At 43.3% G+C, this 13,521-nt stretch overlaps 1 long non-coding RNA gene across 1 annotated transcript; it reads right to left on the bottom strand.

Moving 5' to 3' along the window:
* Positions 1-1,827: 1,827 nt before the first annotated feature.
* LOC139277969 (uncharacterized) lies at positions 1,828-12,559 on the bottom strand. The gene is made up of 3 exons (XR_011596190.1): positions 12,346-12,559; positions 12,137-12,210; positions 1,828-2,816 (listed from the first exon to the last, which is right to left on the bottom strand). It is a non-coding gene; the product is annotated as an uncharacterized lncRNA (long non-coding RNA).
* Between the last annotated feature and the right edge of the window lie 962 nt (positions 12,560-13,521).

Below are 13,521 nucleotides of genomic sequence, written 5' to 3'. Positions count from 1 at the left end.
CAGGTTCTGCAGATGCTCAACTGTGTTCCAACCTGTGACCAAGATGTCATCCTGGAAGACCAAGGTGTGCGGGACCGACTTCAGTAAACTTTCTATGTTTCTCTGGAATATCACCGCCGCTGATCGGATTCCAAACGGGCATCTGTTATAAACAAAAAGACCTTTGTGCGTGTTGATGCAGGTGAGGGCCTTCAATGATTCCTCCAGTTCCTGCGTCATGGAGGCTGAGGTCAGATCCAGCTTTGTGAACGTCTTTCCTCCCGCCAGTGTTGCAAAGAGGTCGTCGGCTTTTGGAAGTGGGTATTGGTCCTGCAGAGAGAAACGATTGATAGTTACTTTGTAATCGCCACAGATTCTGACGGTGCTGTCTCCCTTGAGGACTGGGACAATAGGACTGGCCCACTCGCTGAACTCGATCAGTGAGATGATGCCCTCTCCTTGTAGCCAGTCGAGCTCGATTTCTACCCTTTTTCTCATCATGTACAGTACTGCTCTCGCTTTGTGATGGGTTGCGCCCCCGGAATTAGGTGGATCTGCACTTTTGCTCCTTGGAATTTTCCGATGCCTGGTTTGAACAGCGAAGGAAATTTGTTTAAGACCTGTGCACACGAAGTGTCACCAGCGGGCGATAGTGCTCGGATGTCGTCCCAGTTCCAGCGTAGCTTTCCCAGCCAGCTCCTGCCGAGCAGAGTGGGACCATCACCCGGTACCACCCAAAGTGGCAGCTTGTGCACCGCTCCATCATAGGAGACCTTTACGGTGGTACTGCCGATTAGAGGAATCAGTTCTTTCATGTAAGTTCTTAGTTTCTTGCGAATTGGAGTTAAGACTGGCCTTAAGGCCTTGTTGCACCACAACCTTTCCAAAGTCTTTTTGCCCATGATGGACTTGCTCGCACCTGTGTCCAGCTCCATTAACACTGAGAGTCCGTTTAGATCAACCTTCAGCATTATCGGGGGACAATTCATGGTGAATGTGTGCAACCCATGTACCTCTGCCTCCTCTATCAGAGGTTCTGTTTCGTCGTGATCCTCCGTGGATCTGTCCTCCTCTGCAATGTGATGGTTTGCAGGTTTAGCAGGCCCAGCAGCTCGCCTGCACATTCGTTGGAGGTGTCCCATTGTTCCACAGCCCTTGCAAATGTATCCTTTGAATCGGCATGAATGGAAACGATGATCACCCCCGCAGCGCCATCAAGGTGTTAATGGCCTTGCATTCATCACCCTTGATGGTGGACTCTGAGACATCTGCGGATGTGTAACTGCAGGTATGTGTGACTTGCCCTGTCCATTATGATTCGAAAACAACATCACTTTGTTCACAGTACTTGTAGCAGCACTTGTGTGCTGAGAGATTTGCTTAGTATTGTCATTGGTGGCAATGAACGCCTGGGCTATCGCTATGGACTTACTCAGGGTTAGGGGTCTCTACAGTCAAAAGTTTGCGAAGTATGGTTTCGTGACCAATGCCAAGTACGAAAAAGTCTCTGAGCATGTGCTCCAAATGTCCTTCAAATTCGCAATGTCCTGCAAGGCGTCTTAGCTCGGTGACATAACTCGCCACTTCCTGGCCTTCAGATCTTTTGTAGGTGTAGAACTGATACCCCGCCATCAGAACGCTTTCCTTCGGGTTCAAATGCTCTCAGACCAATGTGCACAAATCGTCGTACGATTTCTCCGTGGGTTTCGCTGGAGTGAGCAGATGAGGCCATACGTTGGTGCCCCACAGACGGTGAGGAGGATCGCTCTACGTTTGGCTGCGCTCTCCTCTGTCGAAATCTAGACTCTCAATTTAACTAAAAAAAAATGAAACTCAGACATAAACAGCTCAGTAGATGTCCCTTTAATTTACTTGCTGCAAGGAAAAGCTTTGCTGAGTCAAAGGCTCTGCGAAGACTTCTACAGTAATACAAAAACACACTATCTTTATACAGAAGAACAAACAAAGAAATTATGGTTCCATCACGTGTATCAGTTCTGCCCTTGCGGTCAGCAAATACAGATAAGGGGTTCTTCAATCACTTAATTAACATTACATTCGTTTAATTCTCTACATATCTATACAGCCTTTATCTAATACTTTTAAGACTTAACACAGTGACAGTTATTTAGCAGGGAGTATAGTTCTAACAAGACAGGGAGGGTAAACTCAAGGTTCCCTCACTCACACAGATGGCTTCTGCTTTTCTAAATTAGTTGGCTTATCAGTCAAGGTTAATGTGTTTATGCAGAAACAGGCTGTCTGCTTCAGGGGTGTCTGGGAGAACTGAGACTCCATTTTGTTTTATCACAAAAGGGTACCTTTAACAGAAAATTTAACTTTAAAAGTAAATTTCCACATTCCCTCCTTTTATCCTTTATAAGGACAACTTAATCCATTCTAACTTTGCACAGTCTTTCTATTTCCATTTCTTCACAAAAGCCTTCAGTAGTTGCTGCTACCATAACCCTAGCAGTGGTCTCGGTTAGTAATGTTGTTTCTCTCGATCTGTTGCACCAGCACTTAACTAATACAAACAAAAGGTATAGGTCCGAGATTATCAGCAAGAATAAGATCAGTCCCCATAGTCCATACAGTTCCCCAGTCATTCCTCCTTGTCGGATGCCCTTTTGCAATGGGACGCATGGATCCATGTTGGTCTTTCTTTTATCTTTATTGCAGTATTAGTTGTCAGCAAGACCTGGTATGGTCCTTCAAATCTTGGTTGTAGGCTGCTTTTTCTTTTAAAAACCTTGACGTGAATGAAATGTCCAGGCTCCAAATTATGACACTTCCCTTCTGGTTCGACTTGGGCTTCTTTTACCTGTGAATGAAAGCTGGAAATACATTTGGTTAGTGCGATACAATAATTCAACTATTTTCTTCCATTTTATGGATGTCCATTTGTTTTGCAGTAAAAGGTAGTCACTGGGGACATCCCATAACTATCTCATGCGGTGACAAGCCTGTTGTTCTGTTAGTTGCAGATTGCATTATCATCAAGGCTAGGGGCAGCAGTTCTACCCATTTTAGTCCAGTGTCATTGCATAATTTCGGCAGCTTATTTTTAAGCATTCCATTATATCTTTCAACAAGTCCGGCTGATTGTGGATGATAACTGCAATGAAAATGTTGGTTGATCTGTAATGCTTTACACATTTCTTTTATAATAGTTCCCGTAAAATGTGACCCATTGTCACTAGAAAGCTTTGCGGGAATTCCGAAGCGCGGTGCGATTTCTTTTAACAAAAATTTAGCAACAGTAGTGGCATGTCCTTTTTACATGGAAAGGCTTCAATCCATCTGGAGAACACATCTACAATAACTAATACATACTTAAATCCCATACACATAGGTAATTCAATAAAATCCATTTGTAAATGTACAAAAGGCCCCATTGGATTTGGGGTGGAGGCAGATTCTACCTTTTCCATTTTACCTGGATTCATTTTATAACACAATTTTCACAGATTTTTTTTGCAACTGCCGAAATACCTGGTGCATACCAAGTTGCCAAAATATAATCTGCCACCCCCCCTTTTGCCCGCATGAGTGAATGTATGAACACATCGGGCAATCCATGGAAGTAAGGATTTGAGTGCCACCAGATGGCCGTCATAGTAAACCCATATTCCTTCTGAATTTTTATAACATTGATGCTTTGTCCAGGTCAACACCTCCTCCTCCTGTGACTGAAAGGCCAGCACATCATTAATAGTGGGTGGCGGATATGAGCAATTATTTTTTCTTAGTGGAAACAATGATACCTGCTTCCCCTTTTGTGACAGAGCTGCTGACTTAGCTGCATTGTCAGCTCTATCATTTCCAAGCACTATTTCATTCAACTGGCCCATATGTGCTTGGCATTTGATAATGGCAAGTTTTAAGGGGCATTGAATGGCTCGCAGAAGATTTTCTACTTGTTCTGCATTTTTAATGGTGGTTCCTGAAGAAGTTAAGTATCCACGAATTTTCCAAATTTGTCCATAGTCATGTGTTACCCCAAAAGCATACCTGGAGTCAGTGTAGATATTAACTGTTCGTCCTTCAGCCAGAATACAGGCTCGAGTTAATGCAAATAATTCGGCTTGTTAGGCTGAAAAGGAATCTGGAAGAGAAGCTGTTTCGACAACATCAAACTGGCAAACTGGGCTACAACTGCATAGGTCGCTTTAGGCTGGCCTTTATCATTTCATAAGGCTGATCCGTCAACATAGTACACTAGATCAGGGTTACATATTGGTATATCTGTTAGGTCAATATGTGGTTTAGTTACTAACTCGGTTACCATTTCACATGAATGGGGTTCGCCGTCTTCTTCCGTGGGGAGTAGGGTGGCTGGATTTAGGATAGTACATCTCTTAATGATAAGGTTTGGATTTGATAACAGTTCAACTTCATATTTAGTGGTTCTTGCAGAAGTTAGGTGTTGAGTGGCCCATTAAGTAAGTAAAATATCAACAGAGTGTGGGATATACAAAATAGTCTGGTGATTTAAAGTTACTGTCTGAGCCTGTAGTACAGCATAATAAGCTGCTGCCAAAGAGGGGAGACATCCTGGTAGTCCGCGTGCCACTGGGTCTAGTTGGGTATTGAAATATGCTACCGGTCGCTGTCAGTCTCCATGTAATTGAGTCAGAACAGATTGTGCAAAACCCGATTTATGATGGACAAATAAGTTGAATGGCTTAGTGTAATCCGGTAATCCCAAGGCTGGTGCTGAAGTAAGGGACTGTTTAAGATTCTGAAAAGCATTTTGGGATGCTTCACTCCAAATCAACTTCTCTGGTAGTGAGGGCATAGACATGTCTAACAATGGTCTGATGATCTCAGAATAATTCATAATCCATTACCTGCAATATCCTGACATGCCGAGGAAATGTTTCATTTATCTCTTAGTTATCGGTAGTGGAGCAGAGCAGATTGCCTTTACCCTGTCTTGTGTCAATTGTCTCATATCTCTGACCAATTCGTATCCTAGGTACCGAACCCTTTCTGAGACAAATTGTAACTTCGCTTTTGACACCTTGTGTCCTTTCGAGGCTAAAGCTTTTAATAATACAAGAGAGTCTGTTTCGCAGGCTAATTTGGAGGGCGAGGCGAGCAGTAAATCATCAACATACTGTATAAGTGTAGAATCTGCTGGTAAAATTACATCTTCCAGATCCTTCTTTAAACATTGTGAGAATATAGTAGGGCTTTCGGTAAATCCCTGTGGGAATCTTGTCCACGTATATTGCCGTCCTTTATACGTGAAGGCAAACAGGAATTGGGACTCTGGGTGAATGAGTATTGAGAAAAATGCTGAACATAGATCAATCATTGTATAATACGTAGAATCTGCTGGAATACTGGTAAGTATAGTCGCAGGATTAGGCACCACCAGATAAGTTGGAAATACAGATTCATTTACAGCCCGGAGGTCTTGGACAAATCTCCATTTGTCGCTATTGGACTTTTGAACTGGAAAAATCAGTGTGTTACAAGGACTTCTAGTTGGAACTATTATTCCCTGAGCCAGCGGAGATGTAATGACTGGCTCGATACCCTGTTCTGCGGCTGGAGACAAGGGATACTGGGGTTTCTTGGGAAGTTGTACGGTCGAGTTGATCACTACCTTATAAGGCTGTGCGGTAAGCATTTTTCCCACTTCATTAGAGTGTGTAGCCCATAGGTGCTCTGGGATTGTAGCAAGAAGTTCTGCTGTTCCTTGTTGCAATGGAAAGCTAGTAACCAGAAGTATCTTTTCTTCTAAGATAGCATCGAAATATATTTTACTATTCAACTTGACAGAATAGCCTTCCCCTCCTTCATGCTTCCCCAGTGTTCCATTAAGTGTGTGCCATTTCTCTTGTACTGGAGATTCTTGCATTCTCTTAACCATTCGCCCTAAATCCTGGGGTTTATATGTGTCTGCAACCACTAGGGTGCAGTGTGGACTGCTATTTTTAATCTTAAACAAGGTTTGATTGTTGGAGGATAATTCTATCCCTGCTGCTATTCCTTCGGGTCCGATAAAAATTTGTTCAATCATCAATCGATATTTACGGTGCAGGAATGGTTGATAAAAGATTTGTGTTGCAGCGTCCGATCCAGTTTTATCATAGTACACTGTACACTATAATGTTTTGTGCCAATTTCCCAAATTTTGAGATTTGAGGTAGTCTGTGATTAACCTTGTCACACACCAATATGAACCAACAAAATAGGATAGGGATTTACTCAGTGTAGGATCCAAACTTTTCCAGGCATACAATATGGGTGTTGTGGGTTGAAGTAATGGGTATGCGCCACATTTACCTATGGGGACTCGAACTTCCATACCGGCTGGAGAACAGAGGATAGTGGCATTCATTTTGCATAATAGGTCACGTCCACACAGATTTACTGGAACTTCATTAGAGAGTAGTAATGAATGATTATCTTCATAATCTTCAAATTGTACATTGACAGGGTTGGAGAAAAACATTTGATGAGCGTGTCCAGATAGCCCAGTCACTGAGATTTGATTAGTGGAAATGGGGATTCCCTGTGTATCTTCTCTCGAAAGGACCGAATAGATGGCACCAGTATCCACCAGGAATGGAATATCCCTTCCCTGTATTTTTATTTTTACTTCAGGTTCTCCCATGGCATTTAAAGAAACGACGGGCAGTTGTTTACTTGTAGCACTTGGATTCGGGATGGGGCGTCATTAGAACATAAGAACATAAGAATTAGGAACAGGAATAGGCCATCTAGCCCCTCGGGCCTGCTCCGCCATTCAACAAGATCATGGCTGATCTGGCCGTGGACTCAGCTCCACTTACCCGCCCTCTCCCCATAACCCTTAATTCCCTTATTGGTTAAAAATCTATCTATCTGTGATTTGAATACATTCAATGAGCTAGCCTCAACTGCTTCCTTGGGCAGAGAATTCCACAGATTCACAACCCTCTGGGAGAAGAAATTCCTTCTCAACTCGATTTTAAATTGGCTCCCCCGTATTTTGAAGCTGTGCCCCCTAGTTCTAGTCTCCCCGACCAGTGGAAGCAACCTCTCTGCCTCTATCTTGTCTATCCCTTTCATTATTTTAAATGTTTCTATAAGATCTCCCTTCATCCTTCTGAACTCCAACGAGTAAAGACCCAGTCTGCTCAATCTATCATCATAAGGTAACCCCCTCATCTCCGGAATCAGCCGAGTGAATTGTCTCTGTACCCCCTCCAAAGCTAGTATATCCTTCCTTAAGTAAGGTGACCAAAACTGCACGTAGTACTCCAGGTGCAGCCTCACTAATACCCTATACAGTTGCAGCAGGACCTCCCTGCTTTTATACTCCATCCCTCTCGCAATGAAGGCCAATATTCCATTCGCCTTCCTGATTACCTGCTGCACCTGCACACTAACATTTTGGGATTCATGCACAAGGACCCCCAGGTCCCTCTGCACCGCAGCATGTTGTAATTTCTCCCCATTCAAATAATATTCCCTTTTACTGTTTTTTTTTCCAAGGTGGATGACCTCACATTTTCCGACATTGTATTCCATCTGCCAAACCTTAGCCCATTCGCTTAACCTATCTAAATCTCTTTGCAGCCTCTCTGTGTCCTCTACACAACCCACTTTCCCACTAATCTTTGTGTCATCTGCAAATTTTGTTGCACTACACTCTGTCCCCTCTTCCAGGTCATCTATGTATATTGTAAACAGTTGTGGTCCCAGCACCGATCCCTGTGGCACACCATTAACCACCGATTTCCAACCCGAAAAGGACCCATTTATCCCGACTCGCTGCTTTCTGTTAGCCAGCCAATTCTCGATCCATGCTAATACATTTCCTCTGACTCCGCGTACCTTTATCTTCTGCAGTAACCTTTTGTGTAGCACCTTATCAAATGCCTTTTGGAAATCTAAATATATCACATCCATCGGTACACCTCTATCCACCATGCTTGTTATATCCTCAAAGAATTCCAGTAAATTAGTTAAACATGATTTCCCCTTCATGAATCCATGTTGCGTCTGCTTGATTGCACTATTCCTATCTAGATGTCCCGCTATTTCTTCCTTAATAATAGCTTCAAGCATTTTCCCCACTCCAGATGTTAAACTAACCGGCCTATAGTTAGCTGCCTTTTGTCTGTCCCCTTTTTTAAATAGAGGCGTTACATTAGCTGCTTTCCAATCCGCTGGTACCTCCCCAGAGTCCAGAGAATTTTGGTAGATTATAACGAATGCATCTGCTATAACTTCCGCCATCTCTTTTAATACCATGGGATGCATTTCATCCGGACCAGGGGACTTGTCTACCCTGAGTCCCATTAGCCTGTCCAGCACTACCCCCCTAGTGATAGTGATTGTCTCAAGGTCCTCCCTTCCCACATTCCCGTGACCAGCAATTTTTGGCATGGTTTTTGTGTCTTCCACTGTGAAGACCGAAGCAAAATAATTGTTTAAGGTCTCAGCCATTTCCACATTTCCCATTATTAAATCCCCCTTCTCATCTTCTAAGGGACCAACATTTACTTTAGTCACTCTTTTCCGTTTTATATATCGGTAAAAGCTTTTACTATCTGTTTTTATGTTTTGCGCAAGTTTACTTTCGTAATCTATCTTTCCTTTCTTTATTGCTTTCTTAGTCATTCTTTGCTGTCGTTTAAAATTTTCCCAATCTTCTAGTTTCCCACTAACCTTGGCCACCTTATACGCATTGGTTTTTAATTTGATACTCTCCCTTATTTCCTTGGTTATCCACGGCTGGTTATCCCTTCTCTTACCGCCCTTCTTTTTCACTGGAATATATTTTTGTTGAGCACTATGAAAGAGCTCCTTAAAAGTCCTCCACTATTCCTCAATTGTGCCACCGTTTAGTCTGTGTTTCCAGTCTACTTTAGTCAACTCTGCCCTCATCCCACTGTAGTCCCCTTTGTTTAAGCATAGTATGCTCGTTTGAGACACTACTTCCTCACCCTCAATCTGTATTACAAATTCAACCATACTGTGATCACTCATTCCGAGAGGATCTTTTACTAGGAGATCATTTATGATTCCTGACTCATTACACAGGACCGGATCTAAGATAGCTTGCTCTCTTGTAGGTTCTGTAACATACTGTTCTAAGAAACAATCCCGTATGCATTCTATGAATTCCTCCTCCAGGCTACCCCGTGCGATTTGATTTGACCAATCGATATGTAGGTTAAAATCCCCCATGATTACTGCCGTTCCTTTTTCACATGCCTCCATTATTCCCTTGATTATTGCCCGCCCCACCATGAAGTTATTATGTGGGGGCCTATAAACTACGCCCACCAGTGGCTTTTTCCCCTTACTATCTCTAATCTTCACCCACAATGATTCAACATTTTGTTCATTAGAGCCAATATCATCTCTCACAACTGCCCTGATAGCATCCTTTATTAACAGAGCTACCCCACCTCCTTTCCCTTCTTGTCTATCTTTCCGAATTGTCAGATACCCCTGTATGTTTAATTCCCAGTCTTGGCCACCCTGCAACCACGTTTCTGTAATGGCCACCAAATCATACACATTTGTAATGATTTGTGTCGTCAACTCATTTACTTTATTTCGAATGCTGCGTGCATTTAGGTAGAGTGTTTTAATACTAGTTTTTAAACCATGATTTTTAATTTTGACCCCTCCTGCAGCCCCTTTATATTCATACATATTGTCCCTTCCTGTCACCTTGTGGTTTACACTTACCCCAGTGCTACTCTGCTCTGTTGCCTCCTGCCTTTTGCATTCTTTCTTGGGGTCCTGTTCATCTGAGCTCTCACCCACTCTAACTAGCTCAGAGCCCTCTCCTGGGTTCCGAATACTCCTTGCATTGAGGCACCGAGCTTTCATGCTTGCCTTTTTATTACACTTTGATTGGTTATTATACGGATGATTTGATCTTTGGCCGAATTGATTTTGATTCTGTGATCCAAATGGATTTTGAACAGAGAAATGAGTCTGAGGTCTAGCATGTACCTGGGCTTGGGTCGCATACAGGTTAGGTCCTGGAGGTGGAGGGGGTGGGCTACCATCAGCCTGCTGTGTCCAACCATAACTCGGTTGTTGCTGTTTTTACGGGCAATTCCTAGCCCAGTGTCCAGTCTGACCATAATCATAACAGGTGTCATATTGCCCTTGCCCTACACCTCCTCTCCCTCTTCCCCTAAAATTTCCGCCCCGGCCTCGTCCTCTACCCTGTGGAGGGCAATAGGAAGGTGTCACTGGGGCGGGTGTTGTCGGAACTGCTTGTTCCATAAACACCGTGACCTTGTTTTTAGATTCTCTATTTCGATCTTTTAACAGAGATACAACTTTGGGTAGCTTTTCCTGACTCCATCCGAGACAAACTAAATTAAAGGGATCTCTAAGTTCGGGTCGTAGTCCGTTTACAACGGCGCTAACCATGGGAGAGTCTAATTCCTCTATTTTCATGCCTGAACATTGGATCATAATTTCTCGCATTCTTTCAACGTAATCCTCAACATCCTCATCCTTTCTTTGTGTGGTTTCCATAATTTTAGACCAATTCGTTTTCTTTGGAAACATTTGATGTAAGGCCTCCCAACATCTCCCCCAGAACCCCTCCCCTGGTGTTTCGCTGGAGTCTGCGTCAGCAGTTTCGCAATGGGTTTTAAAATCTGTAAATTTTGTTTCCAATTCAGCAAATTTAGTGTCCTTTAACCATTCTTTTAGCAAAATTTGACCATCTCATATACTGGGTTCGTGGCACAAGATGATCACTTTCAACTGGTCTATGGCCTTTTCGATACTGGTTTTAGGGTCTGCTAATCCTTCCACAATTGTTCTTAACTCATTTGGTGACCATGGTCGACAGACAAGAATCGGGGCTCCGTTAGGAGTTGGATTAGGGAACTGTCTTAATGGGAATGCAGTTGTCGCAGCACTGGCCCTTTGCTTATGAATTTTACTTTGTGTATTCCCTGTAGGGCCGTCATGGAATTGAATTGTTGGTGGCAATTCTACCCCTCCAGTAGCTGCACTTGCATTGCTGGGAGTGGGTGCTACCTCGTCCCCTGGTGCTCCGGGCAGAGGATTGTCTCCTTCCTGTTGGTCTAGATTAACCGGTTGGAGTGCAGTAGCATATGTCGGTGGTCGACGGCCGTAGGGAGCCCAATCCGCATCCCAATCCTCATCCTCATCTTCCCCCCCCCCCTCCCTTTAGGGGCATTTGGTGGGTGTTCCTTTGTTTCCCTAGCAACCATAACAGAGGGATTTTTACCATGTCTGGGTCGATTCTCCTGTTCTATTCTTTCTTCCACCAGCTTTTTCCCTCTATTACACTGCTTGCTAATCCTCAGGCTCCTTTCATGTCGCTTCTCAGCTTCCCTTTTCCAATCTCCAAATGCCGACCAATTTACTTTCTTTTTACCTCTTCTTCCTGGGTCTCTGTCCATAAGGCACTCTTCTCGACATCTTATTCTTTCTAAGTTAAATGAACCATCGGGTGGAAATGGCCTGTTTTCACCCTTAGTCCACTCTACCCAATTTTTTAGGTGATCAATTGAAGACTGACCACAATTCTGGAGCATAAAATAGGCTGATGTGCCCTTTGCTGGTGTTTTACTTGCTCCGGCACCCATTCTGAATGATTAAGATTTTTCACCGTTTCTGATCTCACAATCCTTTCGGTCAACGAGTTCTCTACGCCCACTTCTCCTGGCCGTCACGTGGTCTGAAAAGGCTCTTAATTCGGGCTCAGTCTGGGTGTGTGAGAGATGTTGACGTGAACCAACCATAGTTGATCAATCAGTCACTGTTTCCTTTCTCAATCAATCCTTGTTTTTCCGAATCACAATTTTCCCGAGTGACTCTTCCCGTTTCGTTAATTGCAATATCGCACAAAAGTATTGAACACAACAGTACAACAAGGACAATTAAGACAAACAACATCCATGCGGGTATAAAAATCATAGCCTTAAACTCGATCTAAACATATAGTCAATTCTCAGCCTGCGATTTACGCCACTACAGACTGAGTCCTTAACTTATCTAAAATATGTCTTCCCTCGGCACCGTACACTCGTACTGCCACGCTTTGGGTCAATATCTAGTCCTCTCTTTCAAGGATTCTGATCCTCTCTTTCAAGGATTCTCACAGGGACCCCGTCCCTTTTTCGATCGATAGCGCTCTTTTTACCTTATACTAATGAAGATCTCCCCGGGCTGCTTCCAGATCGGATATTTTCAGGATCAGATCCCTTCTGCCACAAGCTGAGAAGGAAATGATTATAAAATAACTTTAGCTCTTAAATGTCGAGTCTCGTAGATCGCAGTACCTCCACTGTGGACAACAGATTACATATGCGATTCAACAGTAAAGAGACCCTTTGCGAGCAAAAGGCTCACCTTATTCTGGCCAGTTAAGCCCTTCACCGAAGAGGCACTATGTCCGCATCCGTTTACTCACAGAATAGAGGGTAAGCGATCTCGGTGGGACCTCTAAGAAACTGTCGAAATCTCGACTCTCAATTTAACTAAAAAAAAATGAAACTCAGACATAAACAGCTCGGTAGATGTCCCTTTAATTTACTTGCTGCAAGGAAAAGCTTTGCTGAGTCAAAGGCTATGCGAAGACTTCTACAGTAATACAAAAACTCACTAGCTTTATACAGAAGAACAAACAAAAAAATTATGGTTCCATCACGTGTATCAGTTCTGCCCTTGCGGTCAGCAAATACAGATAAGGGGTTCTTCAATCACTTAATTAACATTACATTCGTTTAATTCTCTACATATCCATACAGCCTTTATCTAATACTTTTAAGATTTAACACAGCGACAGTTATTTAGCAGGGAGTATAGTTCGAACAAGACAGGGAGGGTAAAGTCAAGGTTCCCTCGCTCACACAGATAGCTTCTGCTTTTCTAAATTAGTTGGCTTATCAGTCAAGGTTAATGTGTTTATGCAGAAACAGGCTGTCTGCTTCAGGGGTGTCTGGGAGAACTGAGACTCCATTTTGTTTTATCACAAAAGGGTACATTTAACAGAAAATTTAACTTTAAAAGTAAATTTCCACACTTCCCCATCTAGCTCGTTGGCCACGAAGTATTGGTCGAGTCGCTCCACAAAAGATTCCCAATCATCTCCCTCTGAGAATTTCTCCAGGATGCCCACTGTTCTCTGCATCTTTAGGTTCGCTATCTGTATCTCGTCGCCAGTTGTAGTTTATGGAGAGAGAGTCAGACTGAACGCTGTGAGCTCAAAGTAAAGTGTGACCTTAGTCTTTTATTGCAGGTCTCCAGAGTGCCTCTCCAACCTGTGAAGAAGCACTCTTAAATACCTCTGCTCCCAAGGGATTATGAGATCCCTTGGGACTCCGGGGAATGAACCCTTTTGTGGCTGTACAGAGTATATACATAACAACTGTCCTCCATCCTTGTGATGTTATAATGTCACTACTTTTTATTTCTTAGTTTGTCTCCTTGAGAGATCTGTTGTCAAGGAGCAGCTTTTTTTGAAACTTCCTCCAGCTACTCCAGGCTTGAGGTGCCTCCATTGACAGGGAGCAGCTTTTTATTGAA

The sequence above is a fragment of the Pristiophorus japonicus genome, chromosome 13 (genome assembly GCF_044704955.1).
Source record: "Pristiophorus japonicus isolate sPriJap1 chromosome 13, sPriJap1.hap1, whole genome shotgun sequence".
Lineage (NCBI taxonomy): Eukaryota > Metazoa > Chordata > Chondrichthyes > Pristiophoridae > Pristiophorus > Pristiophorus japonicus.
The sequence above is the reverse complement of the archived record's forward strand: the minus strand, read 5'-3'. Positions and strand labels throughout refer to the sequence as shown.